Raw genomic sequence first — 12,039 nt, 5'->3', positions numbered from 1 at the left:
TGCCTGGGTCCGGGAAGATCCCACATGCCACGGAGCAGCTAGGCCCGTGAGCCATGGCCACTGAGCCTGTGCGTCCGGGGTTTGTGCTCCGGCAACGGGAGAGGCCACAACAGTGAGAGGCCACAACAGTGAGAGGCCCGCGTACCGCAAAAAAAAAAAAAAAAAAAAAAAAAAAAATTCAGTTCATGAGAAACTTTTCAGGAGCAAATTTATTGAGTAAATTAATACTGACAGTGCTGTAGAATTTGGTTATTTCCGAGTAGATGAAGGGAAAATGCTATGATCTGCTAATTGCATACTGGATTTAGGGTTTGAGAGACTTCTTTGAGTTCTATAAAGGATAGTTAGATGAGGTGAGTAAATTATTATTTTTTCAAAATCAGATTTCAGTGAATTATGGGTTAATTCATGATGAGTTTACCAAATATTTATATTGTAGCAAAATAACATTCTTGCAAAAGGGTTCATTTTATAAACCATGGCTCCACTTCTCGACATACAAGGTACCTATCATTGATAATATTACTTTCCATATGACATGCACAAAAGTTAACTGTTGTCTATTACTCTGAAAATGCCTTCCTTGGTAGATTGGAATTGTTTAATGTCCTTGTTTTTTCATAAATATCCTAGGTTAAATGGTAAGAACAAATCAATATGAAGCATAATGCTATAACCATTTTTTAAAAATTTAAGCTAAAACCCATAATTATTCCTATATAATTAAACAGCATATCTATTATACATTTGGACTTTAGCCACACTGGGGTCATATTATTTATTAGGGTCTTTATTTTTCATAAATTTTTAGCTTAAATGGCACAAACACATATGGAACAGAATGTCATATGTGTTTATTTACTTTTTTCAACACTTAGGCTAAAACTCATAAGTATCCAACTTTATATAAACTATTCACAGATAGACATACTGGCAAAATGCTATTTCCTCATAACTATACTTATATTTTTATTGTATATATTAGATGGAAATGGAAAGTTGTAATAAATTAAAAATTTTTAATTGATAGCACAAAACTAGTTGCTGCACACATCATAGTCATCAAAAAATCATTTTGATTCATTTTTGACTTACTACAGACAAGATTACTGTTCAAAGGAAATTTTTGGTAAATATTTTTCTGAAAAGCCAAAATTTATTCCAAACTCTGAAGAATCATATACATTTGAATCTCCTTTCATACATTTTACATATTTTTATGGTGGATTACACCTCCACTATACCATTAGTTCTGAGCCACCTTGCAAGGCAAGTCAAAATAATTCTTGAGTTTGTCACCTGACAAAAAAGAGACCGTGAGAATTAATAAATGCATCAGTGGCATGGGGCAGTGCATCTAAATCGGCACAGATGACACAGTATGATAGCTTTAAAAAAATCACAAGTTTTTCATTAGTCCCAAAGAGTCAGACTGCTCTAGATATTTGTGTGGAATGATGGAATGAGAAGGTACTGGTCGAGCTTCAACTGGGTGTGGGGCAACAGCCGAGATTTAGATGAGCAGAGGGCTGGGGAATAATTTATGTATGTAGTTTTGTTTTCCTGGTTTTTGTTTTTTGCTTTTTTGTTTGTGTTTTTGTATTAGCTATTTTCTCATGTGTTTCAGAACCCTATTGTATGCCAATTTTAGTGGGCTACATAATTTCCCCTTACCAATGAAATTCTAAAGAAGTTAAATTGTTTACATTTTGCTTTTATTCTAAGTTGAATTTCTTCTGCTTGTTTGGGAACCTACTGGTGATTTCTACAACAGGGCTAGTAATTTGGCTCCCTGAATTATGACAGCTATCTTCCCAAACAGCAACAACAGAACATGTATTCACAGGAGCCTAAAAAGATAAGTGTGAGATTTTTATCTTCCTTCCTTTCTTTTTCCCTTCCATCCTTCCTCTATTTAGTTGAACACCCACCATATTCCAGGCATTTGGCTGTAGAGTTAGAACAAAAAATTGGCCAGGCATACATTCCTTCATGGAAGTTACAGTCTAGTTGAGGAGCACCAGCTTTAAAGTAGAAATTGCTAACCCAAGGAATTTCACTGAAAGGGAAATCAAAATGATATGGGAACAAGAAATAGAAGGAAACTACTCTGGTGTGTTGGGTCAGAATAGGTTCCTCTAAGGTAATGACTATATAAAACTGAAACCTAAAGAGTGAAGAATAGCTATCTAGGTGGGAGAGAAAGATGGAAGAAGCTCAGAGATCAAAAAATTAGAATAAGATAAATCTAATATACAAGTGCTGAGAGAGCAAAGCAAGAGAGTGGGAGGGATGGCAGAAAATGTTACATTAGAAAAATATGCTTACCTTTTATTCAACACCTATTTGTTGAGTAAGTGCCAAGTGTCAAACAGTGTTCTAAGTACTGGGGAATATATCAGTGAACAAATTAGACAAAATTCTTACTCTTATGGAGCTTATGTTCCTTTCTCTGTCAATAAATGACACGTCAAAGCGTATGTCCTTTTATCTGTCAATAAGTGAAATATGAAGTATTTTCTTACCTTCTAACTTCTTTTAGGTGTTTCAGTTTAAAGACCCATGATTATTTTAGATATTTACTTGGCTTATTACACATCACTAAAAACCCAAGATATCATTTTATTTTTCTAATTTAATGATCATTAGTATATTTTCTCCTATATTATATCTTTTTTTTTTTTTTTTTTTGGCGGTACGCGGGCCTCTCACTGTTATGGCCTCTCCCGTTGCAGAGCACAGGTTCCGGACTTGCAGGCTCAGCAGCCATGGCTCACGGGCCCAGCCGCTCTGCGGCATGTGGGATCTTCCCGGACCAGGGCACGAACCTGTGTCCCCTGCATCGGCAGGCGGACTCTCAACCACTGCGCCACCAGGGAAGCCCCTCTTACATTATATCTTATTGGCTTGACTTGTATTTCGTATCTCTAAATTGCCAAGAGAAAATTTTGGCCACCAATAATAATGCAAGTAAGAGTTTATATGCTATCAAATAAAATGTTACACTACAATTAATTTTATAATACACAAAAAGTAAAAACAGAAACATTATTTTCATATTAATCCGTAATACGAAATGAGGAACTCATTGTCAGAAATCTGGAAGCAGTACTCTCATAGTACGGTACACTCATTTAAATATTTTTTCTGGGGGCTTCCCTGGTGGTGCGGTGGTTGAGGGTCCGCCTGCCGATGCAGGGGACACGGGTTCGTGCTCCGGTCCGGGAAGATCCCACATGCCGCAGAGCAGCTGGGCCCGTGAGCCATGGCCGCTGAGTCTGCGCGTCCGGAGCCTGTGCTGTGCAACGGGAGAGGCCACAACAGTGAGAGGCCCACGTACCGGAAAAAAAAAAAAAAAAAAAAAAAAAAAATTTTCTGATGTTAAGCTCCATAATATGCAAGATTTTTAAAAAGAACTAGGCTAGGAGCTTTGTAAAGTGACTAAAAATGAGGTAAAGTTAAAAATTGACTGATTGTAATCTTGTTGATCTTCAAAAGTATGGAGCTTTCCTATTACAACCACTTGCTTATATCTGCACATAAGCAAGTAAATAAATAAACTAACAAATAAATAAACTGTCTAATGGAACAGAATAGAAAGCCCAGAGATAAACCCATGCACATATGGTCACCTTATCTTTGATAAAGGAGGCAAGAATATACAATGGAGAAAAGACAGCCTCTTCAATAAGTGGTGCTGGGAAAACTGGACAGCTACATGTTAAAGAATGAAATTAGAACACTCCCTAACACCATACACAAAAATAAACTCAAAATGGATTAAAGACCTATGTGTAAGGCCAGACAATATAAAACTCCTAGAGGAAAACAGGAAGAACACTCTATGACATAAATGACAGCAAGGTCCTTTTTGACCCACCTCCTAAAGAAATGGAAATAAAAACAAAAATAAACAAATGGGACCTAATGAAACTTAAAACCTTTTGCACAACAAAGGAAACTGTAAACAAGACAAAAAAACAACCCTCAGAATGGGAGAAAATATTTGAAAATGAAGCAACTGACAAAGGATTAATCTCCAAAATTTACAAGCAGCTCATGCAGCTCAATATGAAAAAAACAAACAACCCAATCCAAAAATGGGCAGAAGACCTAAACAGACATTTCTCCAAAGAAGATATACAGATTCCAACGAACACATGAAAGGATGCTCAAAATCACTAATCATTAGAAAAATGCAAATCAAAACTACAATGAGGTGTCACCTCACACCAGTCAGAATGGCCATCATCAAAAAATCTACAAACAATAAATGCTGGAGAGGGTGTGGAGAAAAGGAAACCCTCTTGCACTGTTGGTGGGAATATAAACTTGTACAGCCACTATGGAGAACAGTATGGAGGTTCCAAAAAAACTAAAAATAGAACTACCATATGACCCAGCTATCCCACTACTGGGCATATACCCTGGGAAAACCATAATTCAAAAAGAGTCATGTACCACAATGTTCATTGCAGTTCTATTTACAATAGTCAAGACATGGAAGCAACCTAAGTGTCCATTGATAGATGAATGGGTAAAGAAGATGTGGCACATGTATACAATGGAATATTACTCAGCCATAAAAAGAAACGAAATTGAGTTATTTGTAGTGAGGTGGATGGACCTAGAATTTGTCATACAGAGTGAAGTAAGTCAGAAAGAGAAAAACAAATACTGTATGCTAACACATATATATGGAATCTAAAAAAAAAAAAATAGTTCTGAAGAACGTGGGGCAGGACAGGAATAGACGCAGATGTAGAGAATAGACTTGAGGACACGGGGAGGGGGAAGGGTAAGCTGAGATGAAGTGAGAGAGTGGCATGGGCATATATACACTACCAATTGTAAAATAAATAGCTAGTGGGAAGCAGCCGCATAGCACAGGGAGATCAGCTCAGTGCTTTGTGACCACCTAGAGGGGTGGGATAGGGAGGGTGGGTGAGAGATGCAAGAGCGAGGAGATATGGGGATATATATATATATGTATAGCAGATTCACTCTGTTATAAAGCAGAAACTAGCACATCATTGTAAAGCAATTATACTCCAATAAAGATGTGAAAAATAAATACATTAAATAAATAAATAAATAAATAAAAACTGTCTAAACTTCAGGAAAAGAGATCTAGGGGAGAATTTCCACAGTGGATATTACTGTCCTACTAATTGGTTGTTATAGGAGACTTTGGGAATCCCATTTTAATGACAGAAAGGTGAAATATTACTAAATCACCTATAAGTGAATCTGTATTCCAGAAAGAGAAAAAAAAATTGAGGCAATACAAGTTATAAATAATACAACAATCAAGCAGTATCAGATTATTTTATTCTGAGGTTAAGTGATGAGACAAAGTATGGAAATTTTTTAAATGAAAATTTGAACTTTTAGACGGAAAATGTGATGCCAATAAAGGATTTTTTACATAGAATTCTGATGTTTTTTGTTGTTGTGTTTTTTGATTTCAGACTCAGAGGTGAGGTAGATGAGCAGGAGAGAATAAGAGTATGAAAAGGAGAGAAAGAAAACTTATATTGTTAACCTTTAAAAGAGTCGCAATGAGCCGTACTTTTACAAACCTTTTAAACAATAGATGTTCCTTTAGCTGGCATGGTTTGGGGTATGTTCCTGCTAAAAGGAACAGAGCTAGACCAGAAGGCCTATGAAATTCATAAAAGCAACACTAAATTTCCCATTTAGTGGATACTATAAATTAATGATAAAGTACACTTTTACCTTTGTAGTGATAGGTACTTGCATATATTGATAACCTACTAGTATTGGGAATCTTCCAGGGCAGTAAATAAAAGTTATCCTTTGGTAGCAGGATTATGGGAACATTATCAGTATTAAAGTTTATTTTTAACACCTGTGCTGGTGGGGCATATAACAAATGTAGATGCACCTTATAAAATCAGGACATGATAATGTTTTTATTTGTACACAGTTGATCAGTACAGAGAAGATGGTGTTTCTGTCTTATAGTCAGTCTGATACCAGGTATTTAAAAGGGTTCAATTTTCATAGGATAATTGCAAACATTAATTTGTATATAATTTCAATAATTTGAAGTCAATTGAAGAACTCTTGCTATTTGGCTTAGCTTTTTGAAGTGGATGTGATTATGACCTGAAAGGCAGATGAATAGCAGGATTATGGTCTTATAGATCATACAATTCGTTATGTTCTCACTAATCAATATCTGGCATCAGATACTACAACTTCACTGTATATGTTTCATCCATTTAGATGGGCAGATCTATATTTTTGTTTTTACTTTATTTTGCTGCATATATCATGGGCAAAAGACCTTTTTGAGATCTTTAAAGCTATTAGGCTTCTTATTGCTTTGCAGCTTAAGGATTCAGTATTTGAAAGTTTAGTTTGTCAATAACTTTTAGTCCTAAGTCCATAACTGAGAAGATCATTAGAAATGATATTTTCTTATATTAAGCTATTTTTTCAATCTTTAATTTTCTCAGTCTCTTTTCATCATAGAAGGACTACTAACCAAATATCTTATTCTTAATTATTAAGACACCTTATAGAAAGACTCATTCTTAAGATTCAGCTTCTTGCTGTATTCTGTGGTGTGGGAACAATTAGAAAGCAATGGAGAAAAATTATTAGATTTTAATCATAAAACATACCAAGGCCTGTGAGTCTGTGAAGTAACACTAAGAAAAGCCCCATAAATGATGTTGTGGCTTTGTTTTGGTCAATGTCTGAAGTGACTGGACCATGTTAGAGATAATATTTAATTTTGGAAGAAAAAATTAAACCCAACATAACGGGCTTTAATGTAAAATCTATGTTAAAGGTGTAAATACCTGTAGAACCTGAAAGAATAAACTGCTGGTTTCACAATTTTACTAAGTATAACCTAATTCTGGGGTTCCAGGGGTAAATGAAATCCCAGAATACCTCACAATTTCAGAACCACAGGATGCTCCCAAGTCCTGTAGAGTCTTTGCCAGTCTGAGGATCTCTTTGCACTACTGCCAGCCGCCACTATTTCCCATTGCTCGGTCAGTGTTCCCTTCTCTCCCCCTCTTTTCAGGGAGTTCTTGAAGCTGCTCATAGCGTCCTCTAATTCTGTATGTGCTTCAGAATGGAGAATTCATCTCTGTGATGATTCCAATGGAGAATGGAGTTATTCCCACTCTTTCCCAATCAAAGCCAGTCTCCTTGGTGTTGCGGAGGGAATGAATCAAACCTTCTGTCCAGGGACATGCTTGAAGAGCCAGTTCACTGGTGTGCATATGACACATTCTGTGACACGGTCTACTGATGTCCATATCAACCAAACTTATAGTGCATCATCTCAAAGACACTATGCTAGTAGAAGGGCACAATTGCTCATAGCGTTCACCATATTTGCTTGCCCAACCTTCAGATTTCTGATCAGTGAAGTTCTTTTTCCATGCTGCAGGCTCTTGCGGAAACTACACATAATGCCTGGGACATCTGGTCATGCTCCTTCAATGCCCTTTTAAACACAGTTACTCTTAGATTTTATCCTTTGAATAGCGCCTACTTGAAGATAGCATAATAAGCAAATTCAAATTGCTCCACAAGTTGAAATATATTAGATGGTGAATATTTTTAAAATTATTTTTTTCTAAAAGTGTACATTCCTTCAAATTATTCTTTGATTTGGTAATTTAAATTGTATATACCTTTATATAATACTTACCACTGCATATATATATATATATATATATATATGAGAGATAGTTAATAAGCATTTCTTGGTTGATTGAAATTATAGTACACCTATGTTAGGAAATAAAAATAAAATTTTAAAATATTAATTTTGAAGTAAAGAATGCTCTATCTTATTGTTATAGCAAAATGTTTCCAATTCTGCCTTATTCTAAATCTACTATGAATTTATATATTTTTATTCTTTGAAACACCCCCAAATAATTATTAATTTAGATAAAAATTAGTAAGCTCTTTGTGAGATATATATATATAAATTAATGCACTAAATATTTAACTTAATTATCCCCATTTAACAGATAAATACACTGATATCTAAAGATATTAAGCAATTTACTGAAAGTCAGACAGATAAATAGTGAAAGAGCAAACAATCAAACCACAAGATGCCTACTCTTCGCCAAAGTGCTATTCTGCCTCCTGCTATATTTAAATAAATTGAGTTCCATCGTTAAGAGTTTAGTTCAGTCTATTCAGCATTTATTGAGTCCCTACTTTGTACGTGCTACACAGTATCAAAAGAAGCACAAAAGATTCAGGGAGGTGAGTCATTCAATATGAAAATCCATTCCACAAATGTTAAAAATTATTTAAAATTCTTAGTTTTTTGATAGATCATTTGAGTTACTATATATTTAAAATCTCCAGAATTTGGAAAACATCTCTAACTTTATTCTGTGGCTTCCAGCCAAGGACTGGCATGGTGGGGATTGCAAGGTTGAAATTTCACAAATTTCTGATTCGCCTGACTTGTTCATTGCCTTAGGTTCTTTGGACATTGTCTTGAAATTTTACCTGTAAAATATCTGTAAAGTCACAGAACCTATTAAGCCAAAGCCAGATTCTGTGTCTACGATAGGTTGTACTTTTAGATTTTGACACTATGCTTTTAATTTTTCTCACCGGCAGTGCTAATATCTTTCATTGTTATAAGGTTGCTTTAACTTTCAATTATTTTTTTTATTTTTTAAAATTTATTTATTTATTTATTTATTTTTGCGGTACGCGGGCCTCTCACTGCTGTGGCCTTTCCCGTTGTGGAGCACAGGCTCCGGACGCGCAGGCTCAGTGGCCATGGCTCACGGGCCCAGCTGCTCCGCAGCATGTGGGATCTTCCCGGACCGGGGCATGAACCTGTGTCCCCTGCATCGGCAGGCAGACTCTCAACCACCGCGCCACCAGGAAAGCCCTGTTTATTTATTCTTAGCAGTGCTGGGTCTTTGTTGTTACGCGCAGGCTTTCTCTAGTTCCCGGGAGCAGGGGCAACTCTTCGTTGCGGTGCGTGGGCTTCTCATTGCAGTGGCTTCTCTTGTTGCAGAGCACGGGCTCTAGGCACGTGGGCTTCAGTAGTTGTGCACGTGGGCTCAGTATTTGTGGCTCACGGGCTTAGCTGCTCTGCAGCATGTGGGATCTTCCCAGACCAGGGCTTGAACCCATGTTCCCTGCATTGGCAGGTGGATTCTTAACCACTGGGCCACCATGGAAGTCCAACTTTCAATGTCTTTGTCTGATGTTCTGAAACATTTCAAAAGGTGCATGTGATAACCTTTTGTTTTGCTAATAAGATAAACCTTTGTAGTGAAATAATTTGAAATTTTATAGCCTCTCTTCCATAATTCTTTTCTTCATTTACAATTTATATTTTGGAATCTAAATTTTATGTGTAGCCTATACCAACAAACTTATGAAATGAGTTAGAGATTGCCATGTTATTAAGCTGATAGTTGAGTAAAAACAATAAAAGGAAATATCAGACAATAGGTTATCACTTTTGTAGCATTAAATCATTGAAGAATGAAAATCAGCTAGTTAATGTCATTAGAAATAATATGCCACAGGCATTCGAAATATATTATTGAGATATATGTCAGTCGGGGACGTTTAGTTATAATCATTGTTTTTGCAGTTGATTGTCTCAGGGTGGAGGAGAAACTAGCACCTGGAAAAGTGAGCTCGGTTTTTACAGTGATGTGTAAAGTTAGAAAAGAGGTCAGAAACAACTTGAATGAAGTCAAATCGGAATGAGTCCTTGGTACATATGCAAGAAAATCCCATTTGTCCATCCAGGTAGACGCAGCACACTGTCATCAAAAGAAAACCTAGGGCTTCCCTGGTGGCGCAGTGGTTGAGAGTCCGCCTACCGATGCAGGGGACGCGGGTTCGTGCCCCGGTCCGGGAAGATCCCACATGCCGCGGAGCGGCTGGGTCCGTGAGCCATGTGCCGCTGAGCCTGCGCGTCCCGCAAAAAAAAAAAAAAAAGAAAAAGAAAACCTAATATTTAAACAGAATAATTCAGCAAATATTTTTTCATTACTTTCCAATCTGTTTTTAAATACAGTTTGCAGCAACATTCGTGATTGTTGTTCTATTTTAGTTTGCTTAAATGATGAGAGTGGAGCCTGTAGTGAGGGTAGGAAGGGGAAAAGTGGAAGAGGGCAATGACTTGAATTAGAAAATTGAATGGCAACAATTGCTTAGCAATTCATTCATAAAATGAAAGTATGTTAGTTTTAACTTGGCTCTGGCAGTAATGATTATCAATGAAATAAACCCTAAATAATCCAAAACACATGTGCATTTACTATACGAATTTTATATTAACAGTAGATTGTGAGCACAAGTGGCCTCTCCAGGACTTTAGGAAACATGTTCTTGTATAAATTTTTTTTGCTCCAACTGTTTAAAAAAAGTGGTAGATTTTTCTTCTTGGTATGATTTCACTTTTGTCTGTGTATGTGTGTCTGCGTGTCTGTGTTGCTAGGGCATTTACTGTATATGTTACTTATACAACTGGAATTATTTGTCATTCCTAGAGCCCGTAACAGAAAACACAAATTAAGCTATATAAATAAATAACAAATGTTTGCATTCTCTTGCAACACCTTGATGGTGACACTTTATTCTGATAATGATAAAATGCTAGATAATATTTTTAAAATTTCCTGAAGTGACAGAGTTTTGTACTTTGGTCTGGGCCATCCAGAGATTAGTTGGCATATTTGACAGTGCAGATTCCACATCTCAGAGAGATCTGGAAGTTCTGTCTTCTGTACCCCAGCAAATACACGGTGCTTGACACTTTCAACACGTTCACGTGAACTGGCTATTTTAATCCCAAAGAATGCCCACTGACAAATTGTAAGTTAGTTTCTTTCTACTCATCAGTCTTTGTGAAACATGTAAAATGCAGCAGACTAAGAATTATTTTTATTTATTATGATTAGTATTCTCTACATTAACTTGGAACTCTAGAATGTGAATATGGTGCCCATCCAAACATGAATCACTTCCATTTGCATGTTAGATTTAAAGCCATTTCATTTTCACAACCTGAAAACACCCATTTTGTGGAAAAATCTTTCATATTTTATCTCATACAAGATTTAGTACCTAGTAAGTAACTATTACTGTACTGAGGATTCCCTACTCATCCCACCTCACAGTTTGAAAACAAAACTAGAAAAAAATATGTCCTCCCATCTAACTTGATACCCACCTGGAACAAGGATGCCATCAAAGAAGCAAGTACTTATTTGCTAGTAGTTTGGGAAAAGAGCTGGAAGTACCTGCTAGACTTCACTCTTTTCCAGCTGGTTCAGCTTTTAGTCTGATAAACTAAGATCCGTATTGAAGCTCTACTTGCAAGGAGAAACAGGAGTATGGGATTTTCTGCATTGATTCTGTACAGGTATAAATCTTGGTCAGAAAAACTAGAATACAGGAATTTTCATATTCCTTTTTTAAAAGTCATATTTAATCTATTTTAGCTCCTGATATCTAGGCCTATACTGAGATCATGAAGATATCTTGGTCTAATAAGGGGCCAGATACACTGGGGGATGGGTGAATTGTATCCTAAGCCAAGATTTCCTTCTCTTTTTTTCTTTTACTTGTCCTTGTAGAGCAGTCAGCTTGTGGCATAATCAGGAGTGCTATTCCAAAGTCACAGACACCTTGCTGACTCCAACTCAGCCCTCAGAGAGCTCTTCTGATCCTCTCAGCTCTGGGCAAAGCTTCCAGCCTCCAAAGGATTAAACGTTCCAGAGTAATGCCTCATCTAGGACCTAGATGCAGTGAGTACATCAAGGCCTCCAAAGGTGAGGAAGACTGTCAGTCTAAAACATTCATCTCTTTTCCAGTTGTCTTACTCCTACCTCTCAGTAGTTAAGCTTTCTTCCATCAACAAAAACCAAGATGTGGATTTTTTTCTTCAGTTTTTGAAAATTTCTGCTTCCTGCTCATAACACACCCACTTTTTCAAGGAAAAGAGTTCAGAACTTAGGGTATAAAACAAATGCATCTTCTTGGGGT

The 12,039-nt window shown here is 36.5% G+C and overlaps 1 long non-coding RNA gene across 1 annotated transcript in view; it reads left to right on the top strand.

Moving 5' to 3' along the window:
* Nucleotides 1–11,809, top strand: part of LOC132437342 (uncharacterized) — a 207,290-nt gene extending 195,481 nt beyond the window's left edge. The window contains exon 6 of the long non-coding RNA XR_009522005.1: nucleotides 11,631–11,809. This is a non-coding gene — a long non-coding RNA (uncharacterized lncRNA). The remainder of the gene's footprint in view (nucleotides 1–11,630) is intronic.
* The last annotated feature ends 230 nt before the right edge of the window (nucleotides 11,810–12,039 follow it).

Source organism: Delphinus delphis, chromosome 14, assembly GCF_949987515.2.
Source record: "Delphinus delphis chromosome 14, mDelDel1.2, whole genome shotgun sequence".
NCBI classification, from domain to species: domain Eukaryota; kingdom Metazoa; phylum Chordata; class Mammalia; order Artiodactyla; family Delphinidae; genus Delphinus; species Delphinus delphis.
Note: the sequence above shows the minus strand (reverse complement) of the source record. Positions and strands in the feature narration are given on the sequence as shown.